The sequence below is a fragment of the Toxorhynchites rutilus genome, chromosome 3, assembly GCF_029784135.1.
Source record: "Toxorhynchites rutilus septentrionalis strain SRP chromosome 3, ASM2978413v1, whole genome shotgun sequence".
Classification (NCBI taxonomy): Eukaryota; Metazoa; Arthropoda; class Insecta; order Diptera; family Culicidae; genus Toxorhynchites; species Toxorhynchites rutilus.
In genome coordinates, this window is record NC_073746.1 from 37953986 (window position 1) to 37975497 (window position 21512).

The 21512-nt window shown below is 39.9% G+C and overlaps 1 protein-coding gene across 5 annotated transcripts in view; it reads right to left on the reverse strand.

Moving 5' to 3' along the window:
- The window catches only part of LOC129772799 (uncharacterized), a 107869-nt gene extending 86885 nt beyond the window's left edge, over nucleotides 1-20984 (reverse strand). For 3 of the 5 annotated variants that reach the window (XM_055776269.1, XM_055776265.1, XM_055776267.1), the window contains exon 1: nucleotides 19543-20984. The gene's annotated coding sequence lies outside the window, so the exon portion shown is untranslated. The remainder of the gene's footprint in view (nucleotides 1-19542) is intronic. The other 2 variants (XM_055776266.1, XM_055776268.1) reach the window with 2 other exon arrangements.
- Nucleotides 20985-21512: the final 528 nt, after the last annotated feature.

Consider the following 21512-nt stretch of genomic DNA (forward strand, 5'->3'; position numbering starts at 1 on the left):
TTGCCTGGTAATGGACGACGAAACCTACGTCAAAGCGGACTTTCGTCAGCTGCCGGTCCTGTTGTTCTTCTCCGCAGAGGACAAATTCAGCGTTCCGGAGAAGATTCGCAAGCAGACCGGCACGGTAAACGGGCTGGTTTACCTTAAGGAGTGCCTACAGAAGCGCTTACTACCACTATTGAAGCAGCACGAGGGCCCGACCATCTTCTGGCCGGATCTCGCTTCGTGTCACTATTCAAAGGACGTGTTGGAGTGGTACGAAGCCAACGGGGTGACCTTCGTGCCAAATAAATGAACCCGCCCAACGCGCCGGAGCTTCGCCCAATAGAGAAATATTGGGCGATTATGAAGCAGGCCCTCCGGAAGAACCCAAAAGTTGTCAAATCGGAGGCGGACTTCAAGAGAAAATGGATTTCTGTTCAAAAAAACTACAACCTGACGTTGTACAGAACCTTATGGACGGGGTAAAGAGAAAGGTGCGAGCATACGGGCTTGGGCTCGAAGTATGAATAAAAAGAAAATGCCAAAAGTTGTTTAATAGTTTTTATTTTACTGTCTAAAATTTTCAAAAGGATCGGTCTACTGGGCGAATTTCTACAGCGTTTTTTCCGTGATGCAATTTGATGTGACACACCATTTATGGGGCAATGGTGCCCCATAAATCTTTTTGTATTAAAATATGTATTTGTCCAATTACAAACACAACTCGAGAAATGCTTGTACTACGTTTCGAAGGCAATGTATATAGTTACAATTTGGTAAGTAAACGGAATTTTATTTGCTTTTATTTCACGAGTTATTGGACGACAACAGTTAGGTGCGTACCTTTGCCCCGCATTACTCTATTTGTTTATATATTGTTAAAGTAAGAATAAGGTATGGAGTGTGGAATAAAATTATACAAGTCGAACATGTAACGAAAAAAACTGATGGTTTGAACACTTATATCTTTACCATTACTTGATTGATCGTAGAGATGTTTGCATCAAACAAAATATTTCTACGAGACTTCCTACATTGGTAGAGAAAATTATATTTATATGCTACCATGCGGATTGGTCGCGCAGCTCATTGCTGTGACTGTATTGATATTAAGAAAAAGGAGAATATTTGCAAAGTAAGCTCCATCCTTGCACAAAAATTCGACGAATGTACGAAGGGATGTAGTTTGCGATTTTTATATAAAAGTGTTATATAAGTAGCGCGTCCGCCTGAAGATTCTGCAGTATACGATGAGGAAGTGAAGGTGCACCTCAGAGACGTGTTATGAAAATGGGTTGCAGTGTAGGAAGCAGCAGATATAGAGGGGGATATTTAACTAAAGGAGCTGAGTATGGAGAAGGAATTAGCCGGGGCATCTAAAAGTCGGTCATTCTTGACGTCTTAGTAATAATTTCCTGGTCAGAATTCAAGAGCATGAGCATGCAAATAAGTACATCCCGCAGAGTCTAATCCACCTTTGCCACAAGGAAGCGTGAGGAAGGTGAATGGTTTAATCAGTTTGAATAAGAGGTGTCAGAACTCTACTGAAAACAATTAGTTTTGAACGAAGTTTACGATTATAGCTGCACACATCTCTGATATTCGATCCATACACTCGTATTATGATACTTATCATGCCTCTTGCACATGTAACGCCACCTATCGAATGTTGTTAAGCAGGAACAGAATGGGTGTTATAATCGCTCCGGTGGCCGAGTGCAGGCTTTGAACCAATATTGATAAGATTACCCGCACCCGTAGCGGGCGACTCGGTTTGCGCTCATCTTGCGATGCGTTTACCGAGTTTTTATTACCCCCACAAACACAACCCTGCCGCGACACCGCGCTGCACACAATCCACCATCGGCACATCCGTGCGAGCGAAACTAGTCGTAATAAAGTCGTAAAAAATTAGTTTTCCGATAACAAATAAGCGCCGGGCGGTGCGCGGTACGCGAACTGGTATTTAATTAAGTGATTAATCAATTACTTTGAATGCTAGGATGAGCGAGGGCTTCTAGAGAGAGGGAGTTCGGGTGGCCTTGTTATTTCGGTTTGTGTATTTGCACAAAGTATCATGCTGTGAGCATGCAGTTCGTTTATTGTTTACCTGTTTTTTTTTCGTATGGCACCCGCTGAGACACAGAAACCAAATTTCGTAAAATGTTAGCTATTATCCATTGCTAGTTAGTGCCGCCAGCCAGCAGTGTCTTGCGAACGAAAATTATAGTCGAGTATTGGTTTGGCGTGGGGGCTAATTGAGGGTCGCTCCGTCGAGCGACTAAATACGATGCAAACAAACAATGCCATTGGCAATAGTCGGTCGCCTTGTCGATTAACTGAGTCGAACCCTCGGTCCAGGCCATCTCCCAGTTGACATACGCTAGAATTATACGTTGTAAATCATTTCCGACAGTTTTTTTTCGCAGCGCCGATTATGCAATGAGTGTGGGTCAGACGTGTGCATTCCGTATTTACAATTTCAACGTGGAAGTAGTGTGCACCTGTGACGGGGAGGTGGCGCGGAGTGACTCGTAGGACAATTATTCTGTACACCCGTCCTATTTTCGCTCAATCATCCGACTAAACCATGTACATCTCCAGCGCCCGCCTATCTCAATCTGCTGGTTGATGATGAGGGGAAAAAAAGTGTTTTGCACATGTTTACGACACGTTTCACCTGCCCGGGGGGCACTGACGATGTATTGTAATCAATGAACGCGGACTAGGAATGAATCAGTTGCTTACGTTTAGAATGAAAACAAGAATTAGAAGCTTACGCTTCCCGCAAATCTTACGCCATCTGAAATTTCGCAATCGTCGGAGACGGACTTTTCACTTTTCATCACGGCGAACCAGAAAACTCCAAAATGACAATCTCTGCATGCTGCGAGTATTAAATTAACTCAACTAACGTTTAGCCGCCAAGCGGATCTTCTCCACCGCAGAACAGCAGTCAGTCAGTAGACTTGGCGTTAATTACTTCAACAGAGCACGTAGTTGTTTGCTAGTTCTGGCCTGGCTCTTTTTTTTTCGTTGTGGCAAGCGCTAAATTTGATTAAGACCTTCTAACGATAAGCGCTCGGGAACGTTCGGAGCCGCACACTAACTGCTATTAGCATACCGTTTGCAGATGGTGCCAACCAGAAAGGTAAGTGTCGGGCAATTACTGCCACGAAGTTTAATTATTCATTACCTTGTGCTGGCCATTAACAGGGTACTCAATATGGTTTATCGTCCGCCTGTTGCTGCTGCTGGATGGATAAGTGTTTATCAACTGGGTTTGTAGGAAACCAGATTTTCTCCCCAGCCACTTGAGGAGTGTTGTGTTTTACTTGTGATTTATTATCAAATGCTCAGCAACAGCAGAAAAACAAGAGCAGACGAAACATACATTTGTGAGTTGTACATATGACAATATCGAGGTTATTTCAAGGAAAAAGGGATCATTTTATTTATAAGTCTTGAACAACATAATTATTATCGATACCTCAATCAGAACAATATCGCTTTTTTCTTAAAGCATATTTTGAGTATCTTATCAAAGGCATTTTCCTACAAGGTCTTTCAGATTAAACACTCACGCAAAAAAAAATCGAATAGCTCCTTATAATGTTTTTTTTTCGCTCCGTCGATGGTAACACTGCATTCCCCACTTCTGGACGATAATTTTCGGCTACTCGTTCAGTCTGATCGGATCGGAAATCTGAAATCGTATTACTCGAGCAACCGAAGCTTTAATGAGACTTTGCTTTATTTTGGTTTTTAAAAACAAAAATCGGTTCACTCTTGTGGAAGTTATTAAAATTTGTTGCGTGAGCGTTTAATCTGAAAGACCCTGTATCTATCTTCTTCATCTTTTTATCTCCGAAACAAACAAGTCGTACTTTGATCGTTTTGAGTTTTTGTTTTTTTCAGGTATAGTTACCGATTTAAATGCAATTGAATGGGTTATAACAATAATAAACTGTCTTTAGCACGAAATGCTGGTAGTTGGATTGTTGTTTAGTAGTTATTCTCAAATTCTTATTATGCAACGTTTTTTGTCCAATGTTCAAACGAGGTCAGTTAAAACGTCAAATGTAAAACCTTTCGCTCCGAGGTTTCAACTTTAAAATCACGGAACAACAGGGACAGCGAACTCAAAAAGGTCGTGAGTAACACAACTTTTATATTCCTTGCGCAAGACGATATTAGTGCCGGTACGGTCGAGAAACATTATCCAAGTAGCGAGCCGAGCGAGTTAACCGACCGGAACGATTGCCCCCATTATATTCTGGTAGCCGGTTCGAATCCCAAATCAAAAATGTTAAATATGGTCATATTGAACGAAAATTACTTTTCCACGTACGTGATGTCTTGAATGAATTGAGAACTGGGCTCTGCATAGTCATAGTCAACTGAGGATAGTCAGCTGACTATCTGACTGGCTATATATCCGTATTCAGTTAGTAATGACTTTTGGATTCTTCACGCAGTTTCTCCACCAAAACGACTAAACAGTCAGTCGGGCGTTTAGTCGCTATCTCCCTCTACCGACTCGACTATATTCTATATTTCATTCTTCCCAGTCAAATTGTCCTCATTGCATTTTGAAGTGACTTCCCCCAAATCGAATTCGTTTCTCTCTTTCTTTCTCCCATGTATGTGTGCATTAGGGTGGCAGCGAAAATGATCATGTCAAATTTCAATAACCGACCATGTACATTTTGTTTATTAGCCCGAAAAAAATGACCTGTGCAAAGTTTCAGCTCAATCGGACAAGATTTAGGGGTGCCTCAAAGCGCTCAAAGTTCCTCGAAAATCTTCCAAGGGGAGAGTGTAGGGAATTTAGATTTTTTTTTTGATGTCAAATGACCTTAAAATGCATGAAACGTCGAGATCTGGTGTTATCTGAAAAAAAAATTGCATTTTTAAGTCATTTGGCATCGATAAAAAAATTTCGATTTTCCAAACTTCCCCCTTTGGAAGATTTTCGAGGATCAAAAAATCAAAATTTTGAGCGCTTTGAGGCACCCCTAATTCATGTCCGATTGAGCTGAAACTTTGCACAGATCATTTTTTGGGCCAATAAACAAAATGTACATGGTCGGTTCATGAAATTCGATGATGAAATTTTCCCCATACATCCATTGCCACCCTAGTGTGCATGCGTCAATGTTTGAGCTCAACGTGGTTTGCGTACGCTACAGATGAGCTAGATTTTTTTTGTATCGTACACGGAAATTACTCACACGTATAAAATATCGCGCAGTGTGTGTGCGCTATTTTGCACGCTATTTACTAATACTAACGCGAGGACTTCTATAGCATACTTGATAAATTTCTAAGTTCGTTGGTTTGAGTTCACGATGGGTAGACAATAAACCGTCCATTGATGGAGTAACTTCTTTTTTGCATCAGAAATCATGTTTTCGTTCCTATTTATATGGACGTAAAAATAAGATTGCGTACGCGGGTATAAATTTCGTTCCTAAGGGAGTAGAAATGTGGATTGAAGTCAGTTGAATGAAGAGGCAGATTTGTATTCATTTGTCGAGTCAGTTAAAATAACCACTGACTGGACTGACTGGACTAGTTCACCAGTCATCCTCGCTAGTCAACGCTAGTCAATTAATTTTCTAGTCACGTCACTTTTTGTTGGCGGCGACTGCAGAAGCAGTTCAAGTCGAAGCGAAGCTGCTAAGAGTAGAGTCGGTCTTCATTTTTCACCTTCGAAGATTTCGGGCCCCGATAGAGAATACAAAAATTCCTAGGTCCCGGCGATGATAAGTTTTCCATCGGTTGTGATTTTATTATTTACCGATTGAATGATAACGCACACAAAAACCCACCCCACGTACCTACCATACATGAAAAGGAGTGTGAAGTGATACGACGGATATTGTTTTGACGTAGGATTACGTCTTTCCGGGACATATTGGGGTACAAATTGAAAATTGAAAATCGAGTACATCGTGAAAATTGTCCAATTTCAAACGTTTATTGCTCAGTCATTTCATGATGGATAGATGAAACTTTAGCGTCAATCGATTTCGGCACTCCATAACAATATTTTATATTGAAGAAAATAATATATGAAAAATCTCAACCCTATCCTATCGGAAATACCCACTGAATGGTCGAAATTGAAGACACAAGCGGCGGGTCCCTAACAGAGACATCAAAACCAAGCTGTCTGGGCGAAATCAGCATTGCAAATACATAAAAGTAGGGGGAGCTTTTGCTCCCACTGAAATGTGTTATCTAACAGAGACAACAAAACCAAGCTACCTGGGGGAAATCGGTATTGAAAATACATGAAAGTAGGGGGAGCTTTTGTTCCTACCGTAATGCGTTCCCTAACAGAGACATCAAAACCAAGCTGCCAGGAGTTGGTTTGGTTGGTTTGGGTTTTGATTATAGAGACTTTAAACTTTTTCAGATCATTCGTCTCTGGCCTTGAGAAAAGCCCTTGGAAAAACTTTACTCTACTTCTGCACTACACCTCCACCCTCATTTCCTTGAGAAAGGCACTCGATCCCTCGTCGTCCAGCTCGTCCAGCGACGATGTTGTCCAGTCGGTGTCCACACAAAGAATGGTGAGCCTGGGGGAAATCGGCATTGCAAATACATGAAAGTATGGGGAACTTTTGTTCCTACCGAAACGTATTCCCTAACAGAGACAATCCAGATCCAGACAGAGAAAAATTGATAATTGTGTTCGATGTTGGTAATTATCTTATATTACATTGGTGAGTTTTTTTCCTTCATTTCATCCTTACATATCACAGGAGGCATCTCGTCTAGGATCACAGAGGGCGATTTTCATCATATCTCGTTCCACTTCGGTATCCTTTATCTGATACGCACCATCCAACGACTGTTTACTGTCCTTCTGTCATCATCTGGTGGAGTGAACAAACAATACCCAAGAACCAAACAAAACGATATTTTTCAGGGCCACCAAATCATTATCAAAGAGTTTAACGATGTAATTCTTCAAGCATATCCATAATCAACAGGTATCCTAACGGAATCCTACGTTAACTATGCGGTCGTGTCTCGGACACAACCCTCTTGTGACTTTTTTTTTTGAATGGAAGAGCTAAAGGAAATTGGATCACGAATAAGCACGCGCGGCTGATTTGAATGAACACCTGAGAAAATTATAGTCCTGTGACGAAGATTTATGAATAGTAGTGAAGTTTAGAAGAATCATCTGAAGAATAGTATAGTGTAGTGAAGTTCAGGTAGAGAAAGAATAAAGTGAATGATGAAAAGGGGAAAATGAAGGAGATGATTGATAGGAAGTTAGGAAATAAATGAATTTATGAAATATAACTTTTGTAAATATAAAAATGTTGGATAACTGTAGAGAATATATATATGAGAATTTTTTTTCTTCATTCTGAAAACTGGAAATTGAATTTTGGTGTTTGATATTTTTGCGAGGCCTACAATTCCTGGAACTGGTTTTGTAAATCGATCCAGATTAGCGAGCCTTGCCTTTCCCCGTTGATTTTTTGGTGGTTATGTTGATTCGGGCTTCCCAAGCGTGAAGGGAAAACGGGGATCGCAGGAATTATTACCTGTGATGATAACACAGGCAAAAGTGGGATCTCCTTTATCGATCTGAGGTCGATTGTTACGCGCAATAATTACCACAGCAATGGCAGAGTCTCTGCTGGGCACCGAAACAGTGGTGAACGGGCACCTTCGGGAGTGGCACTTAAACCGTTCAATAGCAACACTCCCATTCATTCAAACCCGACCGTCTCGGGTTACACACTACAGGATAGTTTTCGCGTAGATGTCAGATCAGACCAAAACTCTACTGATCTTGTTATGTTGACGAATCATGGACAGCAATCTCTTCTCCAAGCACATCCTAATGTATGTTTGGGTGGTCACAGTGTTAGTTGTGATGAAAGGCTGGTGGTGTCTGCGTCTGATCAAAGACTGAAAAATACTCAGAGATAACATTTCGTAACTCCAAAGCGATAGAAAATTCTCTCCCGCAGACTCCGCTACAAGTAAAAAGAATTTAATGACAATGACATAAACAACGTGGGTATGAATCTTCCAACGTGTTACATCCAACCGGCGTGCAACGTAAAGCGGTCATTGGAATCAATGTGCTTCCTTAGAGAATATTTTATTCAATACAGTGCGAATATGCGACAAACCTGTTGCATGGGCTTCCCTCACAAAGAGAAGAACACTCCGCAAACATGCTCTGTCAAAGATCCACTCTCTTACCACGCGAGCATTTACATCGTTCCAGGAGAATCCGCTAGCGGATGCTGTACTCTCTGTACTCCCAACAGCGTGTCACGAATTTCCTATTATCACTCGCCACCGAAAACACGCTTGCATGCCCCATTCCAACCCGTGCCGTTCCCATATCTATCAGAACTGATCACACCGCATCAACAGCTCCTACTTGCTTGCTTCACAAGCGTTTCACTGCTTCAATCTGTACCCGGCTTTCCGATTACCGATTTGCCACACAACGAAAACACTTTCGCTTTTCCGCCCCGATCCAATCTCGGCAAACCACGAAATGACCGCAAACAAGAAAAATAACTATTTCCTAATCTAATCAATCGCGTTACAAATTATGCTTCGCTTGGTTTCGGGGGATTTTTGTTTCTTGTTTCTCTCCCGTTGTTGTTGTTGTTGTTTCAGGGCTTACAAAGCGCGGGAGTTCATTTGTGTGTGTGTGTATGTGTGTGAACTTGGGTGTCGGAGCCGGGGGAAAATTAGATTAACTTTATTGCCCCATTACTATTCTACGATCAGTTTCGACCATACGATGGTCGAAATGACGCCGTCGATGATAATCAGCGGCGGAATCGCAACAGGTGCGCGCGCTCGCGCCTTCTCTGGATCTGATTTTTTTTTTCTTTTTCGATTTGTTTTCGTTCCTCGCCTCGCCATAATAGAGTAATAATTGCAGCAGAAGAAATAAAAATGAGAAAAAAAAACTGAACGAAATCGAAAGTACCCATCGTCGTCGTATATCGGCGCGGCGCAAGTAAAAGTGGACGGTCGCCGCCGAATGGACGGAGGAATAAAGAACGCGACCAAGCGGAAATATTGGGTGAAGTTACGGTGGTGGCCAGTGGCGAGAAATCGGAGACGGCCGCACCACCAGAGGCCCGGTGGTGGCAATAAACGGAGTAGCCTCATTGTTGGAGAGTGCGCTTGCGAAAAACGAGAAAATATGTGGCCACTTCGGACGGGTGCATTGATCTGTGAAGCATTTGAGCGGTTAAATAGCCCGGGGCAGGGAGAAATTGAGTTACGGTCACCACGTGGCTCTGAATTTGTATTGTATTGTAATAGTTTATTTGAATATTACTTAAAAAAATTGAACATAATTCGCCATTTTTCAGGACCTATTTGCTCTCTGTATCTCTTACTTCCTAGTCTATGTTTTGTCTCAAAATCAGACCTCAGTTTCAGCAATAATTTCTTCATATTAGTCGAATAATTTTCTCTGCAACATTTGTTTTGCGGTCTACGTATGCTCAGATCTGGAGAAAACCTAGGAAGCCATTAAAACGTTAATCATTCAATATGAACTTCGGTTTTCTTCGACTAGAGTTACACGGTACATTGAATGGGTGAACTCGAAGCATTTTTTTTTGCTGGAGTGTAAGTTCAAAGTTTCGAAAACGAGAGCATTTCATTGGAGGAACAAGATGTTGAGCGTTCATAATAGATTTTTTTTTTAATTTTTGACATCGGACTATGTCATTGATTTCTATATAGGAGGGTCACTCTACGAAAAATGTAACGATTCATTAAGAGTTTTCAAACGCGTATTACTCGAAATCGTTATTGTGACATGTGTTGTGTTATATACCATTAGACAGGAAATTTATCCATCATTTTTTTTTTGCTTAAAACATGAATAGTGAATATAGTAAAAAAAAAGTTGGCAATTTGACGATTAAAATGGGTACGTTTTTTTTTTATTGCTCTAACCACTCGCTTGCCTCCCTGACGCAAGGAGCAATCTTTTTGCCTAAATTCGGGCGTTAGCTCACAATGTGAGTTGATCCGTATAATGAATTATTATCCATTTACAGATAAAAGGCATTAGTTATCAGTTATTGTATTCTTGCCCAATCAATTCGTGTTCAATTCACGTTTTTATCGTGTTGATCTTGCTACTAACAATTTATGTAATTGTTGTCCAGGATGTCATAATATTGAGCATGTTGTTATGCATTTCAATATGCAATTGATGAATTTAACTAGCTGCTGAATTAGAGGTTCGAAAGGGTATACTCATGCATATCAGATTATGATAGCTTGAGTAGTCGCGATCCTAATATTATGTTCCCAATATATGTCTTTCTCAGAAGCCCGCTTCACTTCCTCGAATGCACTTGCCCATTATCCTTTCCCTTTCTTATACATAAGCAGAACTTAGCACCCAATGATATCAGTTCACTATAGCAGCTACACGGACTTCTCAAGAGATCACTCATGGCTATAGGATACCTAATATACTTCACCTGGCTATAACGTTATTACAATCCTCTACAAACAATGTTCCGGACAACTTGGCAACGAAGGAGATAATGCTATTTTTATATATAATATATTTCTGTAGTCATATATTTGTTTGACTTTGGCTTATATTTATGTAGATCTTAACTATTTAGACTTGTGTTTAAAAATGACACATGATGACCCTTTGTCTTCTTCTGCGAAATTGAATAAACAGAAGAAAGGAATAGTAATGGCTATAACGGTATTTTTGTGTACATAGTTGAACAGAATGCGGTACCGAATTCTACCACGTTATCTCATCTAACCTGTTGAAAGGATACAAGTTCATACAGGAAACGGGTTTTTTCAGGTCTTTCCTTTAATTATTAAAAGAGAAAAATCACAGATTTTGAACAATGAAAAAAACTCAATTCAAATGCAATTACTGCACCCAATCACAGTCCTATGTCAAGATCCCGTCCGAGCCCCTAGGCCCAGACTCATCAACTTTTCATTATTTGTTTTTTATTATTAGTTTTATATTTGTATAGGATATTTTTAGTTTTTTATATTTATTATTTTTATTTTTCAATATATTTATTTAAATTTACTTTTTCAAATGTTTAATTTTTAAAAAAATGTTTTTTACTGAATTCAGATCTCAACTGTCAACAACTGGACCGTTTGAATCTAGCGATTGTCCAAGAACGTCCAGGCCACACATATCTATAGCGACTTCGAAATTAAATAGTTTTCCGAAGAATCTTGTACTTTCGAGGAAGAAGTAGATAGTGACGATGACGACATTAATAATCTTGTCGGTTCTATCTGTTTGATGAATCTGATTAAAATACTACAGTTTCATTATAAGACTCAAGCCTCGTGTATCGATAAGTTTTATAGAATTGGAGAGTGGCTTGCCCGTTAAGAAATTTGGTGTATCCTGATGTTTCAAAAATCAAAATCCTGACTTGTGGTTCTGCTCGCTTCATCTGAATGGGCTAAATACACGGATATCACTCATTTGCTGAAATACGATCCTCAAATCTACCACGAATTTTCCGAGAATTTGAAGCAGGATAACGACAAGGATGATTATTCAGACTCAATTCTCTTAAGTAATTTTCGATTATTTATGGCAATTAAAATACTGCTTCAAGTCATGAAATCAGTTTGTTTTATTGTTTAGGTTTAGTGGAGGAAATTCTACAGTTAAAAATCCACGTCGACTGCGTACTGAACAAATGATATGATTTCATCATCGTGTCTCGATCGTGTCTCGGACGCACTCTGCAGTGACTTTTTGTTTTTGAATTTGAATCCAAGCTATAGTTTGTTAAGTACGGCTTTTGCCGTACTGCCCGACTTAGCTAACCCCGCTATATAATTTCTCTCAGGGTCGGCTTTGGCCCTCGGGAAGACTGTTTCGACCTTATTTTTAAACACATGTAAAGAGGAGTAGCGAAATTGCGGACACGAGTAGTTGTCTTTGAAAATGGACCAGTTTTGTTGATAGGATAGGAAGAAGCTTTAGTTGTTAGATTTTTCTTAAAAAATGTGTTTTTTCGTTTTATGGGGTTTGTCTGGTATCGTAACGTTGGGGTCCTTCGCTGTTCTCCGTGGTCGTCGTCTTCGTCACCGTCGCGCCGCAATGTGCCAATGAGGTGGGGAGATGGGAGGGGGTCTGTCCTGATCAGTGATGTTCTGGAACCTCGATTACACGCAACAGCGTCGTATTGGAACGTGGTGGTAGATGGCCGGAGTCTCTATGTTGGACCATCGAGGATACTTTAGCGTGGCTCAGAGTCCAGGGATGTCTTCCTCTACTTCTCGCACTTCACTCTACCACTCATTGACTTTCTTAACTCTTTACTGTTAGTCCTCTTTCTAGCTTTCAACAACTTATCTATCAATCTCGTTTCAATATTGCTTCGTCTGACTTCTCAACTTGTTTGTCGGTTCGTAGATCCGGAATAAGTGACCGAGTTAATCCAACGTCTTCTTCCAAGCCCCCTTTTTTTCTCCTCCTACTGATCGGTAACAAGTTCAAAAGAATGCTCGACCAACAATTTCCAATTTCCCACCAATTTTTTTTTATTGATTACTTCTATTCAAAGCAATTCATGTGAGCAGATTCTCGATTCACAGTTGGTTAAATACTCATACAGTCAATCGAAAAATTGAGTGTACACATGTTATTTGACGATACTTTCCATTTATTTGATACTAAATATTTTTAATACATTAATTCCTTTGATGCATAATAATTACTCACACATCCAACTAGATATACGCACAATAAAAGTCTCCGAAAAGTTTGTTGGTTAATTGAAAAAAATTAAAAAATCTTTATTTGAGGCATTTCAAATTAAGGTACCTTTTTCGTCAATCACAACCATTGCTTGGGCAGTGTTGTTTTCTGTTTTTTGATTGATGTTTGAAATAGTTTTTATCAAAATGGCAAGTAAGAGGAAAGAAACAGATATTGTTACAAGTACAATGATAACAAGTAAGACTCGGGAGCCTTCGTAGCCTCATTGATTGCGTGTCCGCTACTAAGCGAACGATCATGAGCTCATAACTCAGGGCCCCTCAACTGACCATCTTTGTGTGTTATTCTAGCTACTATGTCCACGCAACAATCATCATGTGACGGTAATCCCAGTCCCTTACCACTCACATTTTCGATCTGCTGCATCGGTAATTGACACTATTAATAACACAACAATGGAAACCTCATATTAACAGTCCCGCTGTGAACAGTTCAACTGTGAACAGTTCAACTGTGAACATTGGGACAATAGAAATATTCTTACGCCGAAAAAGGCGACATGTGTTATGTATCGATAGAATAGAAATACTCTTACGCCTGAACGGTTACTGTATAAACATAACATAAACATAAACAAGTAAAACTTGCGAAGGTAAATCTCCCGGGTAGAGGTCACGAACGAATCCTGTCTTCTGATGATAAACGGGTAGTTACGCGAACATTTTGAAAAAATAAATATTCCTAAATTGACTACCGAAGTAGCCGGCATTTTTGGAAGACCTGTCAGTGCAGATACCGTCCGGAGAGTGGCATACAAGAACAATCTGAGAGGTCGTGTTGCCCGTAAAAAGTCATTTATCTCAAAAGTGAATATGAAGAATCGACTACAGTTTGCTAAGTCATATGTAAACTGACTTGAGGAGTTCTGGAACAAGGTCCGTTATACGGATGAGACGAAAACCAATTGTATCGGACGGAAGACAGATGGTGTGGAGGAAACCAGGAGCGGTGCTCCAGGTTCAACATTTGGTTTCCACAGTAAAACACGGCACCGGCAGACAGCTGATGTATGGTACACTGGCGGCTTCTGGAACTGGAGTTTATCGATTCGGCGATGGATAAGATGGCTTAATTGAATATCCTGAAACATAACCTGCAGGCTCCTGTGCAGAAATTGGTGATTATTACTTTCAACAGGATAATGACCCGAAGCAAACTGATCTCATCGTGTGGAGGTGCCTGTTCTGTAATGTCCCAATCGACTCAAAACACCTCCGCAATCACCGGACTTGAACTCTATTCAGCATCTATGGTAGGGAATCAAGAAATGTCTGAAGAATAAAAATCCAGCAGCAGAACTCAAAACGATGATTAAGAAGAGCTGGGAGCGCATTCCGTTTACAGTGACCAATAATCCCGCCTCTACGCTTGCAGACAGTGTTGGACGCCAAAGTGCCATACCAAATAATAGGAGATTGTTTTTTTCATCTGTTACCGTTTCTGAACTGATTTCAATTTTCTTTTTAAGAAAAAATTGAACTGTACACTCAATTTTGCAACGTCGATTTGAAGATTTTTTGTTTGTTTTTGAAACATGAAGTAGAAATGTGACCTTTTTTTTTTTTTCTTATCAGTACATGAGAGTGAAAAAGATCAATTTTACGATGAATATGAATTGCTTTTGATTATTCACTTTTTGACCTATAACAACTCAAAAATTAAAAACCAACCCGGGGGGTATACTTAATTTTGCGATTGACTGTAGGTCTGCATCAATTTAAATGCTTTTACCGATACCACAAAAAGTGACAGAAAAGCGGTAATGTTTTACCGTGTTTTAATTATTTGACTGTGCAATGATATTTAAATTCAGAGATGCCAACTCGTCTTTGGAGTTGGAAAGACATTTTTTTGTTATTTTTTTACGAAAAATTATAATTTAAAAACTATGATACCTACAAAATTCTTGTCAATTCTTTTCAATATATATATATATATATATATATATATATATATATATATATATATATGAATAGCCCTTACAATTTCCAACAAGTCGTCCATACACCGGAAGATGGGCGCTTTTACAGGGAAAAAGTTTTTCGAACAACAACTTTTTCATGTTTTCTTTGAAAAAAATACAACTTATCCTAATTTTGTTTAAAGTCAAGATAGCGATATAGCGTATTCGACAAAGTTTTAGACCATGTTAAAATATAAACTTTTGTCGAAGACATCAACTTTCTATCTTTTATAGTTTTTGGAATGTAAGTCATTTTTGTGTGAAGACTCCTGAAAAAAATAATGTTTTGCTCGTAACATTTCTGTGTGTAAATTCTCACGTTTGACATGTTCTTGACATGTTTCTAAATAGAGAAAAGTTAGCAGAGCATGTAAATTGCGATAATTTATACTTAAAAATGTTACGAATTAAACATTAATAGTATTTTTTCACAGAAAAAATGAAAAAGTTGTTGTTCGAAAAAGTTACCCTGTTAAAGCGCCTATCTTCCGATGTATGGAAAACTTGTTGGAAATTTTAAGGGCTATTTATATTTTTTTTGTCAGAATTTCAAAAGCATAAGTTTTCGAGAAAAATGAATTTTAATTTTTACAAATCGTTCATTCTGAGAGTCGTGTATGATTTTGTACTTCTGATACGATTGCGATTAGATGCTCCTCTAGTTTACTCCAAGCTTTGAAAAATCTGCTAGAAAAAACGGCTAAACGTATCAATATGAAACGTTCACAGATGTTTATGGAATAAACTTTACTTTTTATACCCCGATTTCCTTTACTCCCCCCCTGGGTGATTTTTCGATTTTCAAAAAACTCAAACTTTGACCGCTTTGCGCCACTCTCCCTCAAGTCCGATTGAGCCGATACTTAGCATAGTGTGTTTTTTCGAGGTGGTGAACATTTTTTATGGGGTAACTTTTTCAAATTCGAGATGACCATTTTCATTGGCACTCTAATATAAAGCCATTTCATGTCAATCCGATATAGTGGTTCTCAGATTTTCGTGAAAAGTGGTAGTTCTGTTCTTTATCGCAAAACATTAGACCCGTATTTTTTTTATTTTTTTTGTCAGGGTGCCCATTTTTATTTTAGGCTGATCCAAAATATCGACTTTTTCCCCTTTTTTCCAAAAATTATATTTTTCAAAAATTCGTAACTTGTGAACTACTGACCCGATTTAGACGGTCGACATAAACTAAAGCTAATAAGCTAGTCATTCTTGGAAAAATGCTACGTTTGCAAAAATTCCATGTTTTGGCTTTGTCATTATTGATTGTATTGGTTTTTTATAGTTTTCATGGTCTCGGGACCAAAGACGCCATATTTTTGTTATTTTTTTTCTGGAAAGCTGAGTATTTTTCACATAACTTATCTCGAAACTAGGGAGGTTTTTTTTTCGTTTCGAATTATGACTTTTCAAAGTTAGTCGATGGTCCAAAAAATAATTTTTCCCTTTTTTGCGGTTTTGCGATAAAGAACAAAACTACCACTTTTCACGAAAATCTGAAAACCACTATATCAGCTTGCCATGGAATGGCTGTATATATATATATATATATATATTAGGCTGTCAAAAAAATCCTGCGGTATTTCCGCGAGGTGTCGTTGTAAGCGCGTAGTTCCAGTTCGAGTCATACTATAGCTTGTTGGAAAGGTATTTTTGCGCGCTATAATATAGTCCTTGACAGTGTTTTGTTTGGTTAAGTCGTTCGTGAGTTATAGTGTCGCAAATATGGAGAAAAATAAAGAGAAAATCCGACATATTTTACAGTACTACTATGACAAAGGCAAAAATGCATCTCAAGCTGCCAATAAAATTTGTGTAGTTTATGGACCCGATACAGTTTCCATTTCCACCGCACAACGATGGTTTCAACTTTTTCGTTCTGGTGTAGAGGTCGTCGAAGATGCGCCACGCTCCGGAAGGCCTGTCGTCGAAAATTGCGACAAAATCGCTGAATTAGCCGAGAAAGACCGGCATAGTAACAGCTGTAGCATCGGCCAAGAGCTGGGGATAAGTCATCAAACCGTTATTAACCATTTGAAGAAGCTTGGATTCACAAAGAAGCTCGATGTAAGGGTGCCACACACGTTGACGCAAAAAAACATCTTTGACCGTATCGTCGCATGTGAATCGCTGCTGAATCGCAACAAAATCGACCCGTTTCTGAAGCGGATGGTGACTAGCGATGAAAAGTGGGTCACTTACGACAACGTGAAAGGCAAACGGTCGTGGTCGAAGCCCGCTGAAGCGGCTCAGACGGTGGCCAAGCCCTCATTAACGGCCAGGAAGGTTCTGCTGTGTGTTTGGTGGGATTGTCAAGGAATAATCTATTATGAGCTGCTTCCCTATGGCCAAACGCTCAATTCGGACCTGTACTGCCAACAACTGGATCGCTTGAAGGTAGCACTCATGAAGAAGGGGCCATCTTTGATAAACAGAGGCCGCATTGTCTTCCATCAGGACAACGCCAGGCCACACACTTCTTTGGTGACGCGCCAGAAGCTCCAGGAGCTCGGATGGGAGGTTCTTTTGCATCCGCCGTATAGTCCGGACCTTGCACCAAGTGACTACCACCTGTTTTTGTCCATGGCGAACGAGCTAGGTAGTCAGAAGTTAGCCACAAAAGAGACCTGTGAAAATTGGCTATCCGAGTTTTTTGTCAATAAGGAAGCGAGCTTCTATAACAGGGGTATTATGAAGTTGGCATCTCGTTGGGAACAAGTTTGACTTAAAACAGATGATTGTAACTAATTTTATGAACAAATGAAAATTCAAAAAAAATACCGCAGGACTTTTTTTGACAGCCTAAAATATATATATATATATATATATATATATATATATATATATATATATATATATATATATATATATATATATATATATATATATATATATATATAGCCATTGACACAAAGTCGTTTTTTGAAAATAAAAGAGGAAATTGTTTTTCGATTCATCCCCTTAAACACATGAAAAAAAATTATTTCTTTCTCACATGAAAAAAAAAATTTATCCAGATTCTCTTAGGAGGTGATAGACGATCATATTTGATGAAAAAAATCCATCCACGCATATGTTCGAATTTCAACAATGACAGAGTTATAGAACTTTTTTTTTGTTTCGGACTCTGTTGCCTCAAACTGCCTCCAAATTAAAATGTACGCTATAAAAGACGATTCTGATGCTTTCATTTGAAAGATGAGAAAATTTGATAAGGGATATAGTAGTGAAACAACTCAATTAGTGGATTTTAATAACATTTTGGAAGTGAAAAACTTAAAAATTAATAATTTTTAATGTTTTATTATTAATTTTATTCTCAAATTTTATATGAAACTTAATTGTTTCCAACAATTAAATTGAAGTTCTTTAACCGATCTACAATTTGTTCTTTGACGCACAACTTCTATCTTTCTTAATTTGGCTGCAATATCGATATAAACAATTCCTGATTTTTACCAAGCAAAATCTTCAAAAATCATGACTTTTACCCCACTGTACATGTAATAGCCACTTAAACTTCACCTTAACATTTCTTTAAAAAATAAGCCATATTAGGAATATAAAAGCATATTTTTTTCCAAACTGTATATAACCGAGTCCAAAATTGTATATAATCGAGTCACATATAATCGAGTCTGTATATAATCGAGTTCGATCTGTATGTTGATCTTGAAACCATTTGAAATGACAATTGAGGGGCTTAGAATGCAAGGGGTGTAAGTGGCTTGATCGATTTCTCTTCATCAACTTTTTCTTTAGTTAATAACTGAAAAAAAAAATGCAAAATCGTTCCAATATGAGTTTGCTATACCATCCGATAGATGAGGTTCTGACCTTTCTTCAAGATTGTCAAATACAGCTGGGAATGAATTTGCAGCTAAGTTATGACCAAAAGAGAGAGTCGATGTAGAGAAATCGATCAAATCACTTACACCCCTTTCATTCTAAGCCCCTCAATTATGAGTTTCCCACGAAGTCTGAGACAATGAAATAGAAAATTCAATGAACTGGATCCTGGGTCAAAATGGGTCATTCATTTCTTATCAAAAAAATTGCTGTACGAAGATTCTTTGATACACTATTGGGAAAACACAACATGATATCATGATTTCCATTACCGGAAGCAATATTCTATGCTCCATCGTATCGTTAAGCACTGTAGAAATTATCGATTTAAAATCGATAACAGTTCACTACGAATGGTCTAAATCTATCGACACTCAAACCACCGAACACCAGAGACGCGGAAATCGCGGTCATAGCGCGATTCCACCGATGCTCCTGATGTGGTGATATGTTGTTTTGATCGTCACCATGGCAGCACTCGTTCATCAGCGTGTCGGAGCAGCTTTGCCGAGGACCACTCTGACAGACTGACTATGATGCACACGTTGGGAAGGTTCGACACTATTCGAGGGCAATCATCAGATGTCCCCCGGTCCCATATGGTGCCCATTTGGCAGCACGAGCCCGAAAAGTGGTTTTTAATGACCGCCGCCGACACCACTTAATGATGGCGATGGCAATTTGGTGTGTTTATGCTTTTCTTCGCTGCGTGTTTTGCAGCGTGCGATGTTACCTCATATAGCTGCCCGAATAGTGTTCTGGCAATTAGTGGTGAAATCGCATTCTATCAAATGAAACTGGTTGGAAATTCGGTTGGCTTCGGTTATCACCGTTGGGCTGACATGTCGCAGCTATTTCGGACACAAAGATAATGACACTTGTTTCGAGTCTTATACCCCATCGACGAATTCTTGGTGTTACCTACCTTCAGTGCAACAAAAACACTAGCTTCGAAGCGTACCAAATTCGTTAGGGGTAAGTGTTTCCCCGCTCGCTTTCAGCCCTCAATTTGTCCACACCTACTTCTCACCTGTTGTCAGGGGTGCCGCTTTGGGTTCTTCTTTCTTTTTTCCTCGCTTGCTCTCGTTTTCGATAGCGCACTTTGACAGTTGATAACTTCAGCCGTCGTCGCTCATTACTTTGCCCCGTGGCGAAATAATCACATAAACAAAACCAACCGTGCACACATACACACAACGCACCGCACACGTACCCAACACCCCTGGAATGCGTCAGTAAAAGCACTTATTTTTCGTTTTTTTCACCGTCACTTTGTTTTTCCAAGCTTTATTTACAAAACACCTTTTCGAAGCCGCCCAGTCCGTCAGGGGCAGAGCGAAGAAGAAAAAAAATAATAACTAACTCAACCGTTGGCTCGCGACAGTTCACGTCGATATGGCGGAAAACGCGGCGAGACACTTTCGATATTGGGAGTTCATTTTTTTCCGGTTTCCGTTTAGCACCTAGCACCAATCGGGCCACTCCATCGGTTGCGCTCTGATACATGCATTATTCACATATGTACTATTTTGTTTAGTGTATTCAAGCGGCGTTGATTGGCAAGTGGCAGCCGATCAGAAGCTACCATATGGTAGCATTCATACCGTTGGCGGGTACGACATTCTCGCTTCCACTGCACTTTGGCTGCTGGCTGACAACGTGTCACGTTCACGATAAGCGAAAAATGGTCGCTTTCTAGGTGCTTTATCGGGTACACTTTGCACTTTGTTGTTCAAAACTTTCCCAATAGCTCTAAGCTGAGTTGCACTGATAGACCATATTGCAAACCTTTCCGCTGTGTACTGCGAAAGAAACGCGCAAGAAGTTTGGTGACGTTGCCTTCCGTTGCTGTGTGGTGTGGTAGAATGCGGGAGATAGGCACTCTCCCGTTGGTGGTGGAAAAAGTAGGCTGCCAAAGCGCACACACCCACACACAGGAAGTGGGGGGTGGTGGAAAGTGCGCGCCACTCAGCAGTATCGGCAAAAAAAAAGACAGCGGTGGAGAGGATCCGGCGCGAGAGAAACAGCAAACCGAAACGCTCCCTGTTCCGTTCTACCACGTAGGCCAATTTTGAACACTTCACTTCAAAACAGTTTCGCGCGCGCCACGAAACAGAAACAGAACACGGTTTTATCAATTTTCTCTATACCCCCGACGCGACCCTCCGCCCGCGCACAAAATCCCGCTCACTTTGCTTATGATGAAACGACGAAAACAACAAGAGTGAAAAACACAAATTCTCAAACACGTAGCGCATTTGTGATAACACCACACAACACTGCCGCGTGTTGGCTTTGAAATTATAGCGAAACGAGGAGCGCACCGCGATGACGGAAAGGAAACGAAAATACGTCCGCACGCTACAACGCCATAGTTGGAACTTGCGGCGCGCTTTTCGGCCCGTCGCGAGCGAAGGCCTCGACGTGGGTTTGTAGGAAAAGCCCTGATAGCCACCCACTCTCGGCTCGCGCTCGCGTTCGCTGCTGTCGCTCTCTCGTGCTCACATGAGCATGCTTTCCCAATCAGTTAGTTGGAAGGTTCGCATTGAGAGAGTACTGATAGTGAGAAAAAAAAACAAGAGTCGTAAGTATATAATGCGCTGAATGTTCTAGGCGTTGTACTATGGAGTGTCGAGGGGTTCATCATTGTATTTTTGTATTGTATACAGTGGTGCTTCTGTATCCGGACGCTTTTGAATCCGGACACTTTTGACGTAGAACTAAGTCTTTCATTAAGGGTGCCAAACAGAAAGCAGGTCACGCTTTTATGAAATAAAGTTAACGTTAATAACTATTTTTGTCGCGAACGGATTTTGGCGATTTACATACCAAACGAATCGGAAATTCCCTAGGATTTGTTTGATATGATATACATTACAATCCCATAGTCTGTAT